This window comes from Xyrauchen texanus, chromosome 27 (assembly GCF_025860055.1).
Source record: "Xyrauchen texanus isolate HMW12.3.18 chromosome 27, RBS_HiC_50CHRs, whole genome shotgun sequence".
NCBI classification, from domain to species: domain Eukaryota; kingdom Metazoa; phylum Chordata; class Actinopteri; order Cypriniformes; family Catostomidae; genus Xyrauchen; species Xyrauchen texanus.
The window spans coordinates 4034380-4046750 of record NC_068302.1 but is presented as its reverse complement, the minus strand read 5'-3'; the positions used below and the strand labels follow the sequence as shown (position 1 = coordinate 4046750).

The window sequence follows — 12371 nt, the reverse complement described above, 5'->3', positions numbered from 1 at the left end:
TGCAACTGTGGCAAGGAACACAAAACTATGTTGATTAAGTTTAAGATGTTGATTAATGGAGAAAAATAACCTTGGGAGAAACCAGACTCACTGTGGGGGCCAGTTCCCCTCTGGATAACATCATGAATATAATGTAAATATTACTTATGTATAGTTAAAGTTATGGTTTAAAATTATTAAACTAAGTGTTAAGGGTCAGTGTTTAAACATCGATTATGTTTGAACTGTAAGATTAATGACCAATGTCTTTGAAGTTCATCCTGGATTAACTGCAGAAGTTCTCATATAACTTACTGTAACTTACTAATTACAGGACTCCTACCCCCAACCCTGAGGCGGACCAACGACTGGCTGACGACCTGAATGTGTTCTATTGCAGATTTGAAAGGCACAATTTCACACCCCACATGCACTCGGACCTTCATTTCACACAACCATTAACACCTCCTGCAACTCCCCTTCTCCCCCCTCCTGCTACACAACCTGCACTCAAGATCTGTGAAGACGATGTGTGCCGTGTCTTTCGGAAGCAAAGGTCAAGGAAGGCTCCAAGCCCAGATGGCATCTCACCAGCGTGCCTTCTTTCCTGTGCTAACCAACTGGCCCCCATCTTCACTCAGATCTTCAATAGATCACTGGAGCAGTGTGAAGTCCCATGCTGCTTCAAACGCTCAGTTATTATCCCTGTCCCTAAGAAACCTAAAATCACAGGACTTAATGACTACAGACCTGTCGCCCTGACATCTGTGGTCATGAAGTCATTTGAGAGACTGGTGTTGGCCCACCTGAAGGACATCACTGGACCCTTTCTGGACCCCCTTCAATTTGCTTATCGAGCAAACAGGTCTGTGGATGATGAAGTCAACATGGGATTGCATCACATCCTGCAACATCTGGACAGACCGGGGACATACGTAAGGATCCTTTTTGTGGACTTCAGCTCGGCTTTCAACACAATCATCCCAGATTTACTCCGTACTAAGTTAAACCAACTCCCTGTTCCCACCTCTACCTGTCAGTGGATTACCAGCTTTCTGACGGACAGGCAGCAGCTTGTGAGGCAGGGAAAATTCACTTCCACCACCTGTACCATCAGCTCTGGTGCCCTCCAGGGATGTGTGCTCTCCCCACTACTCTTCTCCCTGTACACCAATGACTGCACCACCAAGGACCCCTCTGTCAAGCTCCTGAAGTTTGCAGACGACACCACTGTCATCGGCCTCATCCGAGATGATGATGAGTCTGCATATAGAAAGGAGGTTGAACAGCTGGCTGTCTGGTGCATTCAAAACAACCTGGAGCTGAACACGCTCAAAACGGTGGAGATGATTGTGGACTTTAGGAGGAACACCCCAACATTGTCCCCCCTCACCATTCTAAACAGCACTGTGGCAGCAGTGGAGTAATTCAGGTTCCTGGGCACTACCATCTCACAGGATCTGAAGTGGGAGATACACATCGACTCCATTGTGAAAAAGGCCCAGCAGAGGTTGTACTTCCTTCGCCAGCTGAGGAAGTTCAACCTGCCACAGGTGCTGCTGAAACAGTTCTACTCAGCTGTCATTGAGTCTGTCCTCTGCACTTCAATAACTGTCTGGTTTGGTGCAGCTACGAAATCAGACATCAGAAGACTACAAAGGACAGTTCGGTCTGCTGAGAGGATTATTGGTAGCCCCCTGCCCTCCCCTTCAAGAACTATACACTTCCAGAGTGAGGAAAAAGGCTGGTAAAATCACTCTGGACCCCACTCACCCTGCCCACTACCTTTTTGAACTGTTGCCTTCTGGCCGACGCTTCAGAGCTCTGAACACCAGAACCGTCAGACACAGGAACAGTTTTTTCCCTCAGGCTATCTATCTAATGAACAATTAAATTGCCCCACTGAGCAATAATTATGTGCAATACACAGTTTAATTCTATTTATATTATCCAACATATCCACTTCTGCCATTACTTACATTGCTCTGTACATAATATACTGTTTTTTGTTCTTTATATAACAGATTGTAATAGATTTGCACTACGTGCGTGTATGTGGGTATGTATGAAGGTGAGTGTATGTACGTATATGTATAATTATTTATTTTGTATTCTTTTTTGTTTTAATTACCTGTCTTGCTGCTGTTTTTGGTATTGTTTGTATTGTTGTACACTGGAAGCTCCTGTCACCAAGACAAATTCCTTGTATGTGTAAGCATACTTGGCAATAAAGCTGATTCTGATTCTGATATAGATGCAATTGTTCTTGTTAATTGGTTGATGAAGGCTTTTGTTGGCAATTGTTTGTCTATGCATTCAATTTCAAGGTCATAGTCCATCAATAGACCGAGGTGATGCAGGCAGGGAGTTCAGGGATGTGAAACGCAGTTCAATCTGGCCAGTAATTTCGGTGAGGTTTGGTGTGGTCCATCCTAAATCCAAGGTTCAGACAATGGCATATGAAGTATCCCATTCAACAGCGTTTCCTTAAAAGCAAATAAACCTGTAAAAGTGTATATTTCCTCTAAAAGAGTATACACGTCTTTTTAAAGTTGTGTCTTTTTAAAGATGTCTTTATGCCTTTGTGTAGTTCCTGGATGCAGCAGATATCTCTCCGCTTCTGACGGTCATAAGAGCTGCCTCGCGCGTCTGGGCTGCGATCACACGTAGGCAGCATTTTCTGAATGGTTCATGTTCTCAGTGCGAGAACAAAGAAATGGCAACGTTGCGGTCGCAGCTTTCTTTCCAAGAGAAAGCAACTACAGCCACCCCCACGCCCCGAGTTCGCCAGGCACTCGCCCCACAGGGATGCGATAGAGCCGTCCCTCCAGCCGAGATGAAGCCAGGGTTCTACGGCCCTCACTTCATTGTACAGGCAGTACGCAGTGGCCAATCTTGGACCTGCGAGTTCTGAATCAGGCCTCACACAGACTCCCGTTCAAAGGTGATCACAAAGTTCACTCAGACAAGGCACAGTAGGTCCACTGTGGTGGTTCCAGATGCTCCTGGGGCATATGAAATCCACGGTGGCGGCCGCTCGAGATGATGCATATGAGACCGCTTCAGCAACGGCTTCAGACTCGATTCCCGAGATGTGATGGTGCCGCGGCACATACCGTGTTCATCACCTCTTTCTGCCGCCAGACATCCAACCCTTTGACAGACCTCTGTTTTCTGCGGAGAGGATTCCCCCTACAGCAGGTTTCCAACTGGGTTGGGGCATCATGTGCAACGGGCACGCAGCTGTTGGCTCCTGGACAGGACCACGCTTACATTGGCATGTCAACTGCCTAGAGTTGATGGCTGTACTTGCCCAGCGGAGTTCTCTCCTGCTGATCCGGGGCAAGCACGTCTTGAGCCGTTCAGACAGCACCATGACGGTGGCGTATGCTCTTGTCACTTGTCACAACTCACCTGCCATCTCCTCCTTTGGAGTCAGCAGCGACTCAGGTCGCCACATGCCACTCATATCGCAACAGGGCACGCTCAGCAGAGAGTGGAGGTTCCACTCCCAGGTGGTCCAGCTGATTTGGGAGTGGTTCGGCAAAGCAAAGGTGGTCCTGTTTGGTTCCAAAGAGACCTCCCACTTCCCGCTCTGGTACTCCCTAATGGAGGCTTCCCTCACGACAGATGCACTGGCAGCTGGCCCCGGGGCCTGCGCAAATGCACATTTCCCCCAGTGAGCCTACTTGCACAGGTGCTGTGCAAGGCCAGGGAGGGCGAGGAACAAATCACCCTACTTGCCCCCTATTGGCCCACTCGGACTTGGTCCTCGGATCTTACGCTCCTCGCGACAGCACCTCCATGGCAGATTCCCCTGAGAGGGAACCTTATTTCTCAGGGATGGGGCACCCTCTGGCATCCACGCCCAGACCTCTTGAACCTCCAGACATGGCCCTTGGACGGGCTGCGGAAGATCCAAGTGAACTACCACCTGCTGTCGTAGACACGATCAACCAAGCCAGAGCTCACTCTACCAGGCAGCTTTACGCCCCGAAGAGGTGCTTTTTCGCAAATTAGTGTTCTTCCCGATCTGAAGACCCTCAGTCAGTGCTCAGTCAGGTCAGTGCTCTCATGTCTGCAGGAGAGGCTGGAGGGGAGGCTGTCCCACCCAACTTGAAGGTCTATGTAGCCACCATGTTGGCTAACCACAATGCAGTGGATGGCAATTCCTTGGGGAAGCACGACCTGATCATGTTCCTTAGAGGCGCCCGGAGCCTGAACCCTCCCAGGCCATGCCTATTCCCCTCATGGGATCTATCTGTGGTCCTTTCGGGCCTTCAGAGACCCCCACTTCAAGCCGCTAGAGTCAGTCGAACTTAGGGCCCTCTCCTTGAAGACGGCCCTCCTGATTGCACTTGCTTCCATCAAGAGGGTTGGGGACCTGCGAGCGTTCTCTGTCAGCGACACTGGAGTCACGTCATCCTAATACCCTAACCGGGCTATGTGTCCAAGGTTCCTACAACTCCCTCAGAGGTAATGAACCTGCAAGCGAAGCTGCCCCAGGAGGAGGCAGACCCAGCCTTATCGTTGCTGTGTCCAGTGCGTGCTTTGCATACCTCCCTAGCAGACATCTGCAGAGCGCCGCGCTGGGCAACACCCAATACCCTTACGTATTTTCTCAGGCTGACTGGGTATTCCACTTGCACATAGCGCCCTTCCCCTCCACTGAGGCGATCAGGTGCGCTGTTTCTCCCAGGAGAGTCCACTAAACTCACGCTTCCTGGATGTCTTTCCTCCCTAGACCTCTGGTCCTCAAATTCAGTAGAGGAATTCCACATGTGGCCTGAAAACCCATGTGACATACTGGCCACATTTAACCTCCCCACAGCCTGGGCAGGATGAGGTCTCCGCTGTTTGTGTAAAGAAAAGGCATATATAGGTCTAATAATATATAATTTTTTTTATTTGGTAATTCGTTTTTTTCTAATTTAATGCTTTTTTCATTTGGTAATGAATTTTATTAAACACTTTTTTCATTTGGTAATGAATTTTTTAATTTAAAGCTTTATTCGTTTGGTAATTAATTTAATTTAATACAGGGGATTTTGCTGGCATTTTTAAGTAGAATAAAAAATGATCTAATAGAATTGGGCTGTAAGTGATCAAAAAAACTAAAAACTTTTTACTTTTTACTAGGCTTTTCACCTAATATTCTGTATTTATTCTAAAACATCTTTGTGCAAAGAAATGATAAGTTTTATGTTTTGTGGGCTAATTCCGTGACTGCCGTCTATTATTTTGAATGGTGTGGAAAAGAAACTTTAAGAAATAAACGGATGGATACTGTTTTTTAGGTACTGCGATTTAATTAATCGCAAACAGTGGCCATTCATTTGTTCAATGTGCACAAGATATTTGTGTTGGCACTCCTGGAAGTGTCACATTTGTAGATCTGCTCTATATGCCGTAAAGATCAATCCATAATCACGTACAACAAATTGGCTTTCAATACTGTTGTCATGATTAACACAGGCTAACGATTGGGGCAAACTCTGTCATGTGACACTACATTGTTGCGTTAATGGAAATTTTATCGACAAAAAGTATTTCCAAAAGTTGAGTTAGTTAGTGTTGTCGCCATGTCGAGAAGATTTTGTTTTCTTCACTGCGAAAGCAAAACCTCTTTGTTGGGACGGCAGACGAATTGAAAAATCAGTGGTTAAAATTTTATCAAATTATTTAGCAGTACAACCACAAACAATTTTTAAGATGGTTACTCCTGAAAGATGGTGAAGTTCCCACTTTGATAGGACAATCTGGCACTTCAGAATCACAATCTGTATGTTTGATTATTTGTGGATTTATCTGCTACAGAGAGTTTAAATGCTGAGTTTTGTGTTGTCGCTACAGTGTACACCCAATGCACAGATGTAGACCTCTGCTAACCAGCTGTGGGGCCCCTTTTAGCTACAATTGTGAGGAATTATGCAGATTGTTTGTTATTTTTACCATCATGAATAGTGATCAAGTGTGGAGATGGATTTATTTTTACAAAGGTAATTTTATGTCTGCAATCCACGGTAGTGCTCGGCTAACTTGAGGATTGCTGGGCGAAATCCTCTACGGCGTCCAACCTGGGAAAAAGAATCATACCTTGTCAGCCTCCCTTGACTCCACCAGTTTGAGAATGGACCACCAGAGTGGACATCGCCTGCCCGAGAGACCACGCAGTGACCCCACGCAGAATCCCCACTTCCAGGAAGAAAGGTACAGGGGCGGGGCGCAGCCGTGAGCGGTGCTCAGTGCCCCGGGACCAATCATCAAGCTGCGAGGGTTCAGGGGGGAGCAGAGGATTCCACTCGCTCGCAGCTGCCCAGGCAAACATGGCCATCAGCTATGCATGGCGTCAGACTGAACCAGCCTGCTCTCCGTTCCTGTAATCAAAAGCTCATCCATTTCATTAGCCGTGAACGAGTTTGCGGACTGCCCTGAGACTAGCGGGAAGTCCCATCGCAGAACTAGTTGGTGCAAATGAGCATGCTGGTGAATGGGAGGTCCGCGGGGGGATTCACGGTGGAGTGGCTCCCATTGAAATCCCCAAATCGCTCACACTGCTAACCGACCTGGCCTCGAACCCATAGGTAGAAGGATCCTGGCAGGGAGCTGCTGGGGGGCTTTCCCTGGGGAAAGCCGTGACTGCAACGTTGTCATTATCGTGCTCTCGCAGTGAGAACATGACCCGTTCACGAACGCTGTCCCCTCGTGGGCAGCGGCCAACACGTGAGGCAGCGATAGTGGCCATGGGAAGCTGAGAGGTAACGATCGCAACCAGGAAATATACACAAACGGAAAAGGCATCTTTAAAAAGATGCTCTCCGTGAGTGCCACTCTTTTAGAAGGGAAATATACTCCTTTAGTTGAAGAATATAGTCTTTTAGGCTGCTGAAGCGCCCAGGGGCGTTCTCTGCACTCAACCATTGCAAGAGGGGGAGAAGCCGCTGTAATGAGCAATAAATCCAACAGCTTCACTGGATGAATGGATTGGATAGTAATTCAGCTCAGTAAATACAACCGCTTGGCTCCGAAGAAGTCGTCTGAATGAGTGGTTGCATTCCAGCTCCGTAGCATGCAAATTCCACTCTGCAATTTTCATTGGACTTTTCTCAAAGACCAGAGATGTCTGGGGCTCCAAGGAGTGAACCCTAGTGTCACTACACCGACACAACATCAAGTGAGTGACAGAATGGGAGCAGTCCAGATCAGAGAATTAGTAATAAATATACTGTAGTATGGACCAGAGACAACAGAGTGAGTTACAGCCGATAATTAAGCTGAGGAAGAACATGAGGCAACAGTGAAACTATTTCAAGTGTTGGGTATATCCTGCACAAAAGCAGCTGAAACAGGTAAACAATGTTTCTGATGTTTTTTGTCCAATAGACATGTGATGCTAGACATGTGATGCTCTGTCGTTTTGTTAGAAAAACCCAAGAGAAAGAAGATACATTTTGATAAAGTAAACATAAATCTGTGATTAAATAGCTATGTCTATTTAATAGCATAGCCTATTAAATAGACTATGATTATTAGCTGGATTAATGTTGTAATTTGTTTATCAGAAATATGTCTTGAACATCCCATTGGTTGTGAAACGGTGGTGGGGGGGTTTAAATAATGACACAGAAAGCTGAATGGGGTTCATGGGTTGAACTTGGCCATGTAAACTGTATTTCAATGTGCACTTTCTTTCCCTTTAATCTCATATGCTTTGCATCTGTTGTGAGAAGGTTATTGTAAAATGAAACGGTCATATTGGGGATTAAAATATTAATCAATTCTTAAATTCTTAAATTCTGTAATCAATGCATAGAATTTATTTGAGAGATCGATGCACCGCAATGCATCAACGCATTTTTACACCCCTATAAGTAATGTCAAATTAAAAACAGATTCATGTTGTAGGAGAGACTTTTATCTTTTCATTTTAATTTTCATTTATTGGATGCAGATCGTCGACAAAACTATAACTAAATACTGACAATGAGCGCAGCTAACACTCATTGATATCTTCTTACCTACGCCAAGCTATAAGGTGAAAAATACACTGCGTGAGACACATTGTTGTTTACACCTGGTCACTTAAATGCATCTCCAGTGACCACTTGTGATCAGATTTGGATGGAAGGGTCTCTATTTCATGATCATACATGTCAGTGTGTTACTGCATGATATTAAAACAGTAAAGTCAATAAAGACAAAGAAGGTGCAGAGAAATGGCACGCTGTTTCTCCCAGATGCTGTTGAAATTTAATCTAAGCACAAATGCAACATGTCAAGCAGAATTATCCGTTACTTTATTGGATTACCTGTAATAAAGGAATTTCAGCCATTTCACCCAGAGAATGGAGCTCACACATGCCCATACTCCCTACAACACTTACCGCTTTGGCCACTGGGGGCAGTGTTTCGGATTTTGGTAAGCACAAGCCAATTTCAGCTAAAGAAAAGTCAAGCTACTGTTTTTGATTTCAATGTGAGATCAGGTAACGGTGCAAATATGTTCACAAAATTGCTGCTGAACACAATTTGCAAGTGCAATTATGATCTTGCAGGGTGATTTTTTATCATCAACAAAGCTTGTGCTTGCAAATATGTGTTCAGGTTAAATTAGTAAAATGCACTTTAAATATGTCCATATTAGAAAATAAGCATATTATTATGATGTGAAATCAGGTAACGGTGCAAATATGTTCACAAAATTGCTGCTGAACACAATTTGCAAGTGCAATTATGATCTTGCAGGGTGATTTTTAGTGCTGAATAGTGGAGGATAAAGCAGACCACCATAATCTGACACTGAGCCAGGACTATAGATCATCACTCAACTATTGTGATCTAGACACCTAAATCATCTTTTAACATGCTGAATGTGCACTTGGCTACAATGCACATCTGGATATATGCCAGGCTTTAATGCTTATCTCCATCATTTTATCATTATTCAGAAATTGAGTTTAGTTATATATATATATACTTTAGTTAATTTTTCCCTTCTGCCTTTCAGAGGTCAATCACACAAGCTTCCTTGAGCTGTTGCTATAATGTGACAGCACTTTAGACTGTGGTAAATATGTTTCTACTGGTGGAGAAGCTAAGGACAGTCAACGAACACTAATTAAGAGATGTATATGGATAAGTCTGGCTCTAAATTCAGATTGGATAAGCCATGTTTGAAGCTCGTTGTAAAATAGCTCATACACTAACACCTGTGACTTCACATCAATTTAATTCCATATTAACCCTCTGGGGTTGACGGACATGCCGGCGCATCCTGCTGGATTTATTCGTCATTACAGTGGAAACAACATACTAATGATGTCTTACACTTATCTGTATGCCTCTGTCATTTTGGGGCATACAGATAAGTGTAAGACATCATTAGAGACTACAAAGGGTCTACTTTTATTTGTGTACACTCACAATAACAACAAAACCTTGTGCTTTTGTAAAATAAAGAAAATAAAAAGCGTGAGCTTTCAGCAGTCTCTGTGTTCTTGAGCATACATCTGAAACACGTCACAAAAATGGACTGAAACTCTGTGAATACTTGTCACACAAACATGAAACATATGTCTAAAGAAAGCTTTACTTTCTCTACTTTTAAATAAAACAATTCAAATTTAAAACAAATATTCTGCTGCAATGTATTCGGTATGAAACAAAGCGATGTACAATTTCTCATGGCTCAGCTAATTATACCTAATGTGATCACACCCACGGGCAGAGGGCACTATTCATATGGTAATGTGCTGAGGTGATCAATGCAAATGGTAATTAACCCCGACTGTGCCTTAAAAACAAAGTTCATTCACTTTTCTGTGCATTTGGAAGACTGCACAATACACAGGCGAGGAAACTCCTGGATAGTGATGAAGAGTTAAACTTTTCCTCAGAAGAAGAGCAGGAATCTGATGAACGTTTGCATTTTGAAGAGAGACTTGATCCAGGAAACAATTTCGGATGAGTAAGTAATTTAGTTTTACTTACATATTATTTGACATGCTATTTTATATAAACATGTATATATTTTACTAGTGGGACTGTTTCCAGACTTGCCAGCCAGGATTCAGAGTATTGAAATTTGAAATATGTCCTAATAGGCAAGATTTAGTTACATTTAAATGCTGTTTTAGCTAAAGCAGGCATTTAAATTGTATGCTGCATGATATAAATAAGAAATTTGATATTAATGTAATTTGATATAAAAATAATATGAATGTTTAGATTATATAGTACACTATATAATAGTGTACTATATAATACGCACTAGTGTGTATGCTGCCTCATTATCATCAACAAAGCTTGTGCTTGCAAATATGTGTTCAGGTTAAATTAGTAAAATGCACTTTAAATATGTCCATATTAGAAAATAAGCATATTATTATGATTTCTGAAGGATCATGTGACACTGAAGACTGCAGTATTCTTATTTGGATCAAATAAATGCAGCCTTAGTGAGCAGAAGAGACTTCTTTTAAACAGTAGTGTAGGTCTAAATTTAAGTAAAGTCTTTATGTAATGAATATGTATAGTCAGATTACTTCTTTTAATTTAAAACTTTAAACCTTTAATTTAAACCTCCCAGGGGAGGGGTCTTTATCTCCTCAGGTTTGAATTACAATCAATATTCATGATAGTTTACGCCTCCTCACATATGACCTAACACTAAAAGTGTCAAAAGTTAAATTACAGTATTGCTTTGTATGAATGACTGATTAGGATGGTTTTCACATAATTTTGTAGCAAAAACTCAAGGCTACAAGATCCAGTTCTCAAAAGGCACGTGGACAAATGTTTAGTATGTGTTATATGGCCTTATTTCAATGACTTGAAAAAAAAATTTTAAGTCAAATTTTTCTTTTTTTTCAAAAACCATGCATAAACGTTATTTTCTCCAAAATACAAACATGTACACATATGTTGCTCACATATTGTAGCCCAGTTTGTAGTGAATACAGTGTTATCAGACTTTAGCCATTAATGTGTTTTTAAGCAACTGAAAAAAGCACAAATGTCAAGACATGTCAAAACTTCTCCAGGGCCCAAAACACCCTCAGACCCCAGAGGGTGAATGTGCAAAGTAGATACATTGCTAGGAAACCATAAACAGCCTACAACAAATTAACTGTATAGTCACAGTGGATGACATGCTTATTCTAATTATTAATGTCAATAATTGTGAGTTATTTAAATATGGCTTTATTTTATTATATTGCTGTGTCTGCTGTTTTATAAAAGCAATAAGCCACTCGAAGCCATCTATTTAAGTGATTTTAGCACCATTAAGGGTGTTTTGACTATCAACATACCTTAACCATAGTAAAATCACTGTAACACATGTCTTCTCATGGCTTATTGCTTCAATTAAACTAGTCTGTCATTTTTTGTGTATTATCCAGATGTGCAGTTAAGACCAGACCATCCAAGACCCAGACCAAGACTAGACCCATCAAGACCCAGACCAAGATTAGACCCCTCGAGATCCAGACCAATACTTGACCCTTCAAGACACAGACCAAGACCTATCAGTTCAACAACCAGGCAGTACATTTTAATGAACCAAGATGCTGAATTTATATTTGAAGAATCTTCCTTAAAGTTTTCAAATGCAAATTTTAACCACTGCAGGCTCTGACATTTTCCAGACAGCTATATAAAGAAAACAGTCCAGTTTTACAAAATGCCTTCATAACCCAAATGCCCCAGGTGTCACAAAGCATTCTTCTACTGTACTAAAAGTAAGATAAAATATGTGTCATATGTGGCTCTTTATTATAGGCATCTTTTTTAAAAAGAAGAAAAAAATCCTAAAGAATGCTAATACTGTAGATTATAAATGAAATTCAGTTCATCCAATAGTATCTTAATGTATTCTTAGTGGATACTTATACAGTATGATTGCTTTAGGATTGGTTCAAAATTATTAAAAATTCCTTGAAGTTTTTTTGCATCATAAATTAACTCTCAAAACACAGATGGCTGATTCACATGCTAACATTAAATGCCAAATTCATCTTTGCTAATCAAAGATAAACCGAAAGATGGAAACTTAATTGAAATCTATTGTTGGAAAATTAAACTATTAAAACATCTATGCATTTATACAATGTTCTTCACTCACAATCAACAATCTCTGATTGAAATAAAGACAAATGCTGATGTAAAATAATCACAATAATTGAAAAGATCAGTTTGAAATAATTGATTAGTGGAAACGACCATGAGAATTGTGTTTGGATGCATCATCAATATAAAAAAACAAATTATATATTTTAAAAATTCTCAGTTCTCAGCTTGTTTGGGATGTGTATCTTAATAATAATATGGCATGTATGTAAATTATTTATAGTGATTACAATATCAAGAGAAATAATCTTCAAATATGATTT

At 41.8% G+C, this 12371-nt stretch overlaps 1 protein-coding gene across 1 annotated transcript in view; it reads right to left on the bottom strand.

Moving 5' to 3' along the window:
- The window catches only part of cacna2d3a (calcium channel, voltage-dependent, alpha 2/delta subunit 3a), a 487702-nt gene that overhangs the window by 88421 nt on the left and 386910 nt on the right, over positions 1-12371 (bottom strand). The gene's annotated exons all lie outside the window — the stretch shown is intronic.